We start from the raw sequence: 12520 nt of genomic DNA, 5'->3' as shown, positions 1-12520 counted from the left end.
CCTCCTGGGCACTGGCTCATGGCACCTCGCTGACAGATATTTGTAGAGCTGTGGGTAGGGCAACCCCCAACACATTCGCTAGATTATATAGACTTCATGTGGAGCCGGTATCCTCCTGTGTTCTCATCTCAAACGGGTAGTGGAACTAAGAGGCCCCAGTTAGTGTCAACTTGCTAAAACTGCTCCAGAGTGTCTGTAGTGTAGACCCTGTTGAGATTCTCCATCACCTTCGGCAGCCGAATATCCCAATTCAGTGGTCACTGACGTGACGTCTCCGTTCCCTCCTTCAGGGAACGAGGGTTACCATACGTTACTGAGACATTCTCAGCTTTTTGGATTCCAAGGCCCCCTGTTGTCCAAGAAAGTACTTTACTCCTATGGAGATATTCTGCTATTTTGAGAAAGCTGCTTGTTTTCAAACTTTAGTAGATGTGTTGGTAGTTTCACTTTCTAATTACAGAAAAATACCTTGCCCTCAGTAGCATTATGTGTATGTGGAATTGGCTTTCGGACAAAAAAAAGTCTCTAAAGAGGCATAATTTTGTGTTAAAGTATGACTTCTATGCACTTCCTAACCTGCAAACCTTTTATTCTCAGTCGGGCTCTAGAACTGCCAGTCAACTCTGAACAAAGATGATTTCATTCCTGCCTTCTCAATATCCTGAGTCAGCCTGAGACCTGGATTCACCCAGAGGGCATGTGCCTGGTGCTCACCACTCTCTAACCCGCCTACCTTTCCTATGTGGTCTTCACTTCTCCTACTAACCACTTCTCAGCTATTGTAAATAAAGCAACAGACAGTCTGTGCTCCACTCCTCTCTCCTCCAGGCCTCCTGACTCTCTCATGTTCTTCACAAACAAGATCATCGGCACTCCAGACACCTGGAGTCTGTTCAAATCCTCTAAGCAATCTCACTAACAGATGATGACTTTGTTATTTTTCAGGGATGGACTCATCATAGGGAAAATTTTACATTTTCTAATGAATCCAAAATGAATACACACAGAAAAAAAAGTAGAAAAAAATTGTACCTTGTACTTTAAACTGTAAACTGTACTTTATTCACCCCTCAAAAGTAGTATATTGTAGTACCTTAGCTCGAGGGTACATATTACTACTCTAAAATACCAGTGTTCAAAGGTAGATAAGGTGCAAAGCTGTCCCTTAAGGGGTACTTCCACCTTGACAAGTTGTTTTACCTCTACAGGTACATTTATTATTATTATTATTTTATTTTTTTTCACTTTTTTTTCTGACAGTGTACTATGTATACATATGAAGGTTTAAAGCGTAAGAAAAAAAATCCTCTGCAGAAATCAATATTTCAGATATTCACAAGATTCTTTTTTTTTTTTTTTACAAAATTCTTCATTGAAGTTGGTATTTTTCAGTTTGTTTCTGAAGGATCTAAGGATTCTCAATAGCAACCTGTTTGAGCTGCTTCAAGAGAACGACCATACACTTGTGTTGTATTTATTAATTTATAATTTAATCATAATCATTTATTTAATTATTAAATTGCTCCATTTAATATTTTTTTTAAACTTGTTTACTTAGATTTTCTTATTGTTAATTTTATTATTGTGTTGTTTCAAGAGATTATTTCTCTTCACGAGTTCCAATTTCAGTCTGTTTAATGTTAATGCTGTCGATGTTATGAAAGAGTAAGGACCAGGGATGTGCACAGACTTTTTGAAGGGCAGGGGCTCAAGTGGAAAACTTCTCATATTTATTTAAAATTTTATCTAAACAAAACATTAAATATATTAACAAAACTCTGACTTACCAATTTATTTTAATTCCCTCACACTCACCCAATTGTTTCATGTTGTTTAATTTTTCAATAGATGTCTACAAAATAATCAATTCATGTAGAGACCATGGTCTTCTTTAGCCTTCACTAATTTTATCGCAAGCACAAGCAAGAACAAAGGAAACTAAGCCACAGTGTGCATGTTTTCTGTGCTACTATTTCCATGTATATATTTACAATAAATGACTGCACAAAGGTGAGGGACATATTTTCACTAATAATTTGTTTATTTTGCTCGAGACAATAAATTGTTTTAATTATTTTGTTTGCTTCTGTAGATTTCTTCTAAATGAACCAAAACAAGCAATCTGCATATTTAAACATAACATTTCAAGGGTAAAGACTGTTGATGTAAATCATTAACTAATAACTGGGGAAGTTCTGTGGTGATATGCTTTATTTAGTTTATCCTATTCATCTGCAATGCCTTATGTCAAATGCATGCATTTTTTAAATTATTATTACTTAATGCCTGATTTGCATATTGATGTGGCAATTCTGAAGACGTTATAAAGTTTATTGTATTCAGCTGTCGTTTCTCACTAAGTTAGCCTGCATGCCCATGGTGTAATACTGCCTTAGCTAAACTTTAGCTAACTTATACCATGGTAGCTCATGGATGTTAGCAAGATGAATTATTAACTATATTTGTCTTTTGGATAATTAGCTGTAAATTCAAGGCATAGGTAGCTTAGGCTTTCGTTCATCACCACTCACCTCCACAGTAAGACAAACACAACTGGAAAGCGAGGGAGGGCTTCACTTCAGCAGCTCTCTGCCTGTCTGTGCCGATCAGTGTTTGCTGCACTCCCCAGAAAAAAGGACACTTTCTCTCCAGGAAGAAAAAGGGCAGGTGCTCAAGCCTCTTTTGATGTCTATATGTGCACGTGCCTGGTAAGGATGATGTTTGGTTAGTATGATAAAACTTGCTGGATTTGTACTGGTCAGAGGAAATATGCAATTAAGCTCAATTATGTGTTACTGCTCCCTTTTTGATAATCATCACTTTGTCTCCTCTCAGGCAACAACTCTTGTCAACTCCTTACAGTGTTATTAACTGATTTTGGATAGCAGACAAGAATTGTTAACTGGTTTGGGATATCAGACAAAACTTTGCTGACAGTTTTAGGTACCTAACGGATGTCTTCTAATAGATTCTGGAGAGACTGGGAGATGGATCCAATATTCCTGCCATCTGATCTAACATTTTTAGCATTGTCGGCAGGATGTTAGCACAATCTAGCATTTCTACATAAATGTGTTTGGATCAATAGCTGATACAAGGAAACGGATTTAGGCAGCAGAGCCCGCATTGTACCTCTTTTTGTCTTGCCCTATTTGCTGCCAGTTTCTGCCTACATCAAGTTGAAAGCACTGAGGCTTGAAAATAGAACAGCACTGGGCATTTTTTTGTACAAACTCTCACCTTCACTGTGCTCTGGCATAGTAAGGGACCATTCAGAGTATGTGTTCTGTTGAAAAAGTGAGATGCAGAACCTGAAAAAAAAAAAAAAAAAAAAAAAAAAACAAGGACTAGAGACGCATTTTAAAATCCTGATAAACTTTTACCTTGTGCTGTTTTCAGAAATCCATGTTATGTAAAAAAAGTTGCAAAAGACACTAAAAATGAGCACAAAAACATTCAAAAACATCCATCTTGTTCATGTTTACATAAAAAAAAAAACAATGGAAAAGCAGCATTTTATGTAAACGGCCCCAACACTCTGTTGTAACCATCACATTGTCAGTTGACTGGTTTCAGTGATGCACCGATTAGCCCCACCCACACTGAAAACTCACTGAACCAAAACTCATTCCCACTCATGTTTATTAAACATAAAACATTTATGAGGAAGGATTGATTTTAGAAAGTTGGAAAATTTGACTTTTATATGACGATGGTGTCAGACAACAAATGCTCTATGAATGCATGTTGGCTTCCTCAACTTTAATTTGTTCTATCTCTTTTTCTTATCTTACCTAAATCTCTGTTGTAGCATTATTAGCCTTTAACAAGTGATTTAAGAAGTTTTGATTAGTATTTACAGCCCTACAATCATAAACTGATACGTGCTCCCTCATTTAGCATAGGGTTAAGGAGCCGTGAAACGAGCTGTAAATTCCACTATCTGTGTTGTCTACTCTACAGCCTGCAGGGTACATAAAATAGTAGCATAAACTAGCTAAAACAGTATGATAAATCATGACAACTATCATGTTTGCTCACCTTTGGTGTGACCTAGTTTGTGCTCATCACAACCAGCATTATATACAGCTGTGACAGTTCACTGATGACAGCGTTCATAATATTTGCCATTATTCTGCTGTGCCAGAAAAATATTACAACTTCGTTGTTGACATATTTCCAACTCTATTCAGCTCAACTTCCATTCAGATGGATTGTTAAGGAGAGTCATCTTAGAGTCAAAAGGGTATGGCCTTTATATAAGTATTTTGTCCTCTTCACTTCTTAGATGCTGAATCCACATTAAGCAGCTCTTACTATCTGTTAAACTGTGCCTGCTTGATCACTCACTGCAAATATTTAGCTTTATATTGCCATTTAGTTAGAAAAACTAATGATTGGTGTCCTAGTTGATTTTAGCATAGATTCAGCTCATTGCTTTATTCACTGGTTGCATTAATATGCATATTAGTGAATGACTAAAGTCATCATTATTACTGTTATTAGTACAGTAGTAGTAGTTGTAGTATTATGTATTTAAAAGATCACCAATTCAATGTACATCTAATACAGTTTGGGGTCAGTAAAACTTTTTTTTGTTTTGTTTCAGCTTGTGTTATTCATAGAATCCTGAAAAATGTATCAGTTTCAATACAAAATATAGCAGCATAACTGTTTTCAAAATTAATAATAATCAGAAATGTTTCTTAAACTCTAAGCCAGCATATTAGATTGATTTCTGAAGGATCAAATGACATTGAAGACTGGGGTAATATGGCTGCTGCCACCACAGAAAAAAATAAAAAAAAAGTTACATTTTAAAATATATTCAAATTACAGTATATACTATATTTGTAATTCTCATTGCAGGACTGACCAGTTATTTGCAGCATGTTTTTTTAAGCAGTGACTCATAAATAATAAGCTGCACTGTCGAAAAAAATCACACCCAGTGAAATGACAGTTCCAGTTCAGCAAAATGACAGTTAAACATCAAGACAATTTAGTTATTTAAACCATCTTCCTTTCTTATCTGCCAGGCTTAAGTGGAGTGAAGGGTTTAGTCTTATCTACTCAGGCGACTGTGAGACTCATCTTCCATGTATCCGCACATATTGGGTAAAGCGGGGATTTAAGGATGGAGAGTAAGTAGACCCCTTCATCCTTGTAAATGGGTAATGAATGTAAGAAGTTGTATTAATTGTTCACTTGACAATAGATGGTAAAAGAGTTGTAGATGTGCCCAAGTGATCATATTCGTATTACATTGGAAGAAGTCCCTTTTATATGAAAAGCACTGTGTTACTTTATTTGTGGAAATAATTACACAATTTCCTTTTTCTTCTAATGGTGGGGCTGTCTGTTTATGAGTAAAGACTTGCATGCCTGATCAATGGTACAGCATGGTCCCATACGTCCAATAAGATTTATATGTATTTCATTATATCCCCTTCAGTGATGGAGATTATTTCACCAGTAGGACTCACACAGTATTTATCTGACAGAAGAGGAAAAACGTTACCGGCTGGTGGAATTGATGGAATATGCACAGAGGGCAAATATATTTGTTTTAGACATTGATTTAAAGTAGCCATTGAGAGGAAGGGGTCAAGAACTATAGAATTCAGCAGCAAACACTTACAATAGCCAAATGGATGAAAGATTTTCTCAGTGTGAAAGGGATGAAGAAAGAAAATATTGATATACTGAGAATGTGAATGGACCACCATTTGAATAGTGTGTGAATTTGTGGTGTACTTGTAAGCATAACAGCATGATTGGTGGTAATTATGTGCTCTTTAGAAGATAAATGCTGCACTTATATTCCTCAGCAACAGTCTGTCCTTCTTTCAGTTACACACAGCACACAAAGACCAAATATAACATTTACATTCATCTCATAAATTCTTTTAAATATCAGGTCCATAATAATGAGATCATTACATTGTAAAAATGACTTATAAATAAATCAACATTTCACATTACATTTACATTATATTCAGAGTTATTTGATGAATAGAACATTCAAAAGAACAGCATTTATTTGACAGAAATCTTGTGTAAAAATGGAGAGTAAGTAGACCCCAAACATCTGAACATTGCTGACCTTCCCACATTAGACATAATTACCAATTCAATGAAGCCTTACTTCGTTGTTCAACACTTGAGTATGTGTTTGTTTTAAGTGCAGATACTGGAATTTTTTTCAAAGCTTGTTTTAAATGAAATAAAAATACAAAAAGGTTTAGAAATCCAATTAACATCCATCTTTTTTATATTATTTTACGATTTGCATTTTTATTTGAATACAAATCTATCAAGTGGAGACTAAGTGCATGGGTGAAAAACAATAAAAATGTTAACCTAAATTGAACACAATGTATCTTTTCTTGAGAGAACATATAAATAATTACAGTCTATCACATTTTGTTTTGTTTGTTTTTGCTTAATTGATAAAGCATCTGACTTCATTCTGTACGAGAGATTAAAGCTTTCTATCATTTCATAATCAAATCTGTTTTATAACATTTCACACATTTTTCAGTATTTATCTTCAAAGATGAATTTCTAGCCTCCCTCACACACAGTGACACAGCAAGTGAATCACTATCTTTGACTAATACAGACAGATATTCTGTTCATTAGAATTCATCCTGAGAGGTGATTACTGTACATATCCGCTACCTGTTCATCATCTAATGGACTAGAAGGGCCAGTGGGTTTGAAAGAGAATAAACTGCTTGTTTGTTTGCCTGTTTTAAACTACATGAGGATACAGATGGTGCTTAAAGACTTCCAGATGTTTGGCAGACCCCACAAAGTCAAAAGATTATGAGATCAAAGTGACGCAGAGGGTGATAGAAAAATGCTGATCTCAGATCCACCCAGAAAGCAACAGAAACATGCAAACTGTCCCCATGTCATGTGCTAATGGGTCTGAGCCAGAATCCGGTCACCCTATATCTATTCTGGTACAGAAAGATATTCATATATCGCTGGTTAAGGTTGAGAAACAGAAAAGACTGAAGAAACAAAAAGAAGTTTACTTTGCACTCCTGAGATGATGCAAACATGTTCTGCCCTCAGATACCCTCCTATCCCTCTACAAACAAGAGCAAGAAGACACAACATCAGCGTTACAATAAACAGTGCTTGTGAGCAGAGCTAGGCTTGGCTCTTTATATGAAACTAATAATGGCCTGAGGCTGCTAGTGAAAATAGAACAAGCAAATAGAGAAGATGTAGAAAGAGAAAAACCTGGTGAATTCCTTCAGTCTGTTATCTGGTAGGAGTGGTGGTGATTGGTGAGGGAGGGAACAAATTTGTACTCAAGAGTGAGCTAAACCTGACAAATTCTCCAAAAACCACCTTTTGAGAACGTCCTAATTTGTAAAACTGGTATAAAAATAAAGTTAACAAAGTTTTTTTTTTTTTTTTTTTAAATGCAGAATGTTTCCTGTAAGGGGAAGGTTTAGGTGTAGGTTGGTGTAGGGTGATAGACTATAAAGTTTGTACAATATAAAAACCATTATGCCTATGGAATGTCCCCATTTAGATAGCTAAGTAAATGTGTGTGTGTATGTGTGTGTGTGTTCTGAACTTAAGTTGGGGTACTTGGACTCAGACTGCTATATGAATGACCTCGGCCTTTTTCATGTAATATTCATATTTTATTTCAGCTTTATTTTAGTTACCAAAAACAAGTTATAAACACTGGTCTGAACTCATGAAAAGTGCATGAATTCTGCTTTTGACAAGCATGATGCAAACTGCCTTCATTTCTGGTTTGAAATGTAAATCAGATCTGATTTTTGTTAATACATCTCAGTCTGAGCAGTCAGATTTTATGTGTTTTTTTCCCCCTCTTTCATCAGCTGTTATGCATTGGGTAATCATCAACCTATGTACATTTGCAAACCTGCTGTACAAACCTAGTCTAGATGCATGTAACTTGCAGTCTATATAGTCATTTAAAAATATCTGATCAGCAAGCCAAAGTGACTATATTTGACACTAAAGCTTTATTTTCCACCATAATCTTAGAAGCCATAAGAATCAGTTTTGTCGGTACATTTATCAAGGTGACATTCCGATTCAAGTGGCAGCAACATATGTGTTCATGTTTGTGTAGGAGTGCTCACTTCAGATGTTCTACCTTTTGGAGTAGGGTATAAAGGTGCTCACTTTCAAATGGAATTCTCCCAGTGCTTTGTGTAAGAGAAACTATCAATGAAACAGATGAAATTAGTTACATAGATTTTTAGCTATGACTTTTAAAGAGAAAAACCTAGAGGGAAAAAGCCTCCCACACCACTATCCACATCTTTTGAGTCACTGAGGACATAAGTGAAAAAATTAGTGATTAAATAATCCTATAACTGGCAAGGATGAAGTGAGGGAAAAAATAGAGTTGGTGAATGTTTGGAGAGAAGGATGAAGAGAATCGATTAGTCGGGATTGCAGAAGGAAGGAGGCTAAGACATCAGCTGCTTGCTTCTGATAACAGCAAAGCCATGTAACCCTCCGCTCACTAATGCACCCTGATCATCACTTGGCGAGTGAGTGTGTGATGGTGCTGTCAGAGTTCTGCTCATTAAGTGGCTGAGTGCTGCCAGTGCTCTGTTGTACTGCCAGCATCTTACCAGAAAGCCAGAAGAGAAGACGAGAACACTCGAAATCTTCTCGCCCGTAATGAACTACACGACCAGGTCAATGAGAGGATGACCCTAACACGTGAAATAGGCGGCCCTCATTATTTCTCACAGTCACTGTGTGTGCTGCTTTAACCATATGCGTTTGTAGATGTAGACACCTGCAACTATGAGTACAGTATATTGTACACTATAGAATGGCATATACTGTATATACGAGACTGTGAATGAGTAGGAGGAATAGTGAGTGTGTCTGGCCTGTGTATAGAATGATGCATTTAACTAAATGAATTCATTGAACCTGGTCTGTTCCTAATATTACACAAAGTGAATAATTTGACTGTGCTGTGATAGGAATAAAAATTTCATTTTTTTGTATAGGAGGTTAAAAGCTTTGACAATCTACTTATATGCTGCTATTAATAATTTTTACTCAGAAATAGCTAGTCAATTTCACAAATAACTGCAAAGAAATGGCAAGTAACACATGAAATTTAATATACATTTTTTAAAGTAGAAAAACTGACATATTTTGGGTGAACTATTCCTTTAACATGCTCACAAGAAAGACCTTAAAATAACTATAAATGTGGCTTGCAATTCATTTTTATCATGCGTGACCTCATCTGCATATAATTTTCAGATGCATTTTGATATTGATACTACATCACACATATTAACAGTACTAGACAATATAAAAAGTAGTAGATTATATAGGCTATATATGCTGAGTGTTAATAACAGAACCTTAAAAAGAAAAGAAAAGAAAAGAAAAAAAGAAAAAATCTGTTGTCTGACATCATCAAATCATTGACAGAGCTTTTAAAATCACACAGTGCAATATATAAGTGTGCCCTTTACATTTTACTTATTGCAGCAAAACACTGCTGAACTGCAGTGGTATTTTTCATCATTTTGCGAAGGCCATGGTCAGGGTTAAGTATAGGCAGCCCATTTTTCTGCATGATGTTATGCAGTGCACATGCCACCAGTGCACTTCCTTATGGGGTTGTACAGCTCTGTGCTATTTGCTCAGACCTCTCCAAACAGACTGCAGTCTCCCACATTATACAATTTATCTTGCTAGGCCATCTCACACATTACTCAGAGTCAAGTGCATGCCACAGATTGATTTTTATTCAAGTGAGAATGTTTTCTTTCTTCTCAGAATATGTTTTCTGCAATTCTGAACACGATTCCAAGAACATGGCCTTCAGGAATCAAAATCATCATGAGCCCAGATATTGTTGCTCTCATTCAAACAAGCTCACAGTGCATCGAATCTTTCCTCTTATTAGCTTGTATTTTAATGCTTTTCGATTAGTTTCATAACATAAATGTAAAGTAATTGTGGATTGCTTCAGATTTGAGTATTAACTCTATTTCATGTTTTCATACTTGGTTTGATTATTTGGTCTAAGGTCATATGCACCTCTTTGTCCTACCAGTCTCTTTTCACATTGTACGTTTGATCTTTATTTCATTTAACGCTTACATTTACATTTAATCATTTAGCTGACGCTTTTATCCAAAGTGACTTACAAATGAGAACAATAGAAGCAATCAGACCAGCGAGAGAACAACAACAGTATACAAGTGCCATGACAAGTCTCAGTTAGTCTAGCACAGTACACGTAGCTAGGTTTTTTTGTTTTTTTTTTCCAAGAATAGAAAATAAAATGAATTATTTCTTATTGTTACATCCATATAAACACTTTCCTATACTTATTTTGTACATATGCAGTGTTTGTATAGTATATAAGGCCCCTCAGGCTCTATCAGGTTAACAGTCCCAGAGCTGGACTTTATATTCCACTCATTATAAAGGTAGTCGGAGTGAATTTGTCAGGACTGCGGTGAAGTGAGCTGTCCTCCTTGCTCTGGCAAAGTATCTGTTTTTAAGCTTTCTAGGGAACTTTTAGGCATCCCTCCAAGGATAGTTTTTGCACGGTTGAGGCAGAAAGATACATGCAGGCATGAATACATTTTTAAGAATTGTTGAAAGTGCATTCAAACAGTTATTTGTTTTTGAAGAGAGAGAGATGATTGCAAGATTGAAAGAGGGCTCATATGCCTACTAATAACAGGATTGTAGGGCTTGTCTAAAAAAGGGCAGTATTGAAACTACATTATATTATATTGAATTCAGCTGTTTTAAGCATTGAACATAAACTGTTTGAATTGGTAGATCTACAGTACAGAGAGATACTTTGACTATCAGCTCTTGTAGGCATTGCAATAGAAAGTTGTGATCCAAAATGTGAAATGCTTCTGTAAGATGACGACACCAAAGGGGAACCATGAGTCAATATTTGAGTTGGACAGCATTTGATACTTAATGCATTTTTTATTTTTTATTTTATTTTTTTGATGATTGTTATTTCAAAACATCCAAAAAGTTGTTGCAATGTTTACACTAGTACACTGCTAGAACTGGAATGTGGTGATGGAATACAGGAAAATAACTGATAATGAAATTATTGCCTTCTAGCTTTAGTTACTCATCGGAACTGAAATGTATTTACTGTGGGTTGCTTTACACTCTGCATAATGGGTCTGATGTAGAATAAGCAATCAAGAGACTTCATATTTCAGAATTGTATTTGCTTTGGGGCTGGTGTAAAGAGGTCATTAAATTTGGTAAAACTGCCTTTTTGTCTGACATTTCAAGATTGGCTTCGATCAGATTAGCAGTAAGAATGTTGTGTATTATTAAGAAACCAGTATATGTCTCAAGTTATTGGTTGATAAACTGATATGCTGACTTAGGTTTAGAAAATAAATATTTTATGGATGTTTTATCCATATTATTATTATTTAATGTATCAATGTCTGTAGATTATTGGATATTTAATTGTTCATGCTTTTATTCTCCTATTTTTGCATTTAAATGATCTTTGACATCATCTAATACTAACCTAATTTTAATAATAATATTTCATACACTTAATAATTTTAATTTTAATATTTAATAAAGTTTCATATTTAAACATTTTAATTTAAAACACTAATATTTGAAGAATACTGTTAAATGAAATCTTTAGCCAATCTGAAAATGAGCATACATTTCCCATACTGTACTTTATAAGACTGTGATGCCCATTTGCACTTATTGTCATCAGCTGGTTGCAAATAAAGTTGAAACAGGATCTAATCGTAGCAGTTTTCAAAATTTATTAAACACAACTCTGGATACACAGAACAGAATAACCATGTAGAAAGCAACAATAGCAGACAACTGAACTAAACCGAACACAGGTTTTAAATACACTGAACTAATCCAATGAGTAAACTAGGAGACTAACTAGAAGTGGGAACAGGAATAGAAAACCAACTCAAAGTCAAACTCAAGCAGACATGAGATATAACCCTGACACTTATAGCTTTTAGTGTTTTATTTATTTTATGTAGTTGCCATGAGGACATATTTTTTAGAGCTGGAAATAATTTGTTAAAAAATCTAACCCATTCCTTGACCCAAATTTCAGTGCTTGATTTGTGCGGTCACAAGTTAAGTAACATGGCCAATGTAGTTTCAAGGCACATAACACAGTAGGAGGGCATGGAACGTGCATGGAAAAGGCATGGATTGGTAGTGTTTTTGAAAAACACCATATGGTATAACTGTACACTACACATTGGCAGGGCTTCTTTTCAAAGTGCTCATGTCCATGGGGAGCTGCTCCGTTAAGAATAGCGTAATCGTAATCACAATACCATGCTGTGCAGAAGGGACTTGTTCAACAGTGACTGAGTATTAAGGAGCAGCATTTTTACAGGAGGATTTGCAGATTCACATCACAGGAGATTTCTGAACATGGCCTACTTTGGAGAGGATGCTTGGGTTGGTGGCATAAGAATGGTGATTC

The 12520-nt window shown here is 35.6% G+C and overlaps 1 long non-coding RNA gene across 1 annotated transcript; it reads left to right on the top strand.

The window, feature by feature from the left end:
• Nucleotides 1-2598: 2598 nt before the first annotated feature.
• LOC122137366 lies at nucleotides 2599-5914 on the top strand. The gene is made up of 3 exons (XR_006154797.1): nucleotides 2599-2708; nucleotides 5040-5144; nucleotides 5456-5914. It is a non-coding gene; the product is annotated as an uncharacterized LOC122137366 (long non-coding RNA).
• Nucleotides 5915-12520: the final 6606 nt, after the last annotated feature.

Source organism: Cyprinus carpio, chromosome B5 (assembly GCF_018340385.1).
Source record: "Cyprinus carpio isolate SPL01 chromosome B5, ASM1834038v1, whole genome shotgun sequence".
NCBI lineage: Eukaryota > Metazoa > Chordata > Actinopteri > Cypriniformes > Cyprinidae > Cyprinus > Cyprinus carpio.
Note: the sequence above shows the minus strand (reverse complement) of the source record. Positions and strands in the feature narration are given on the sequence as shown.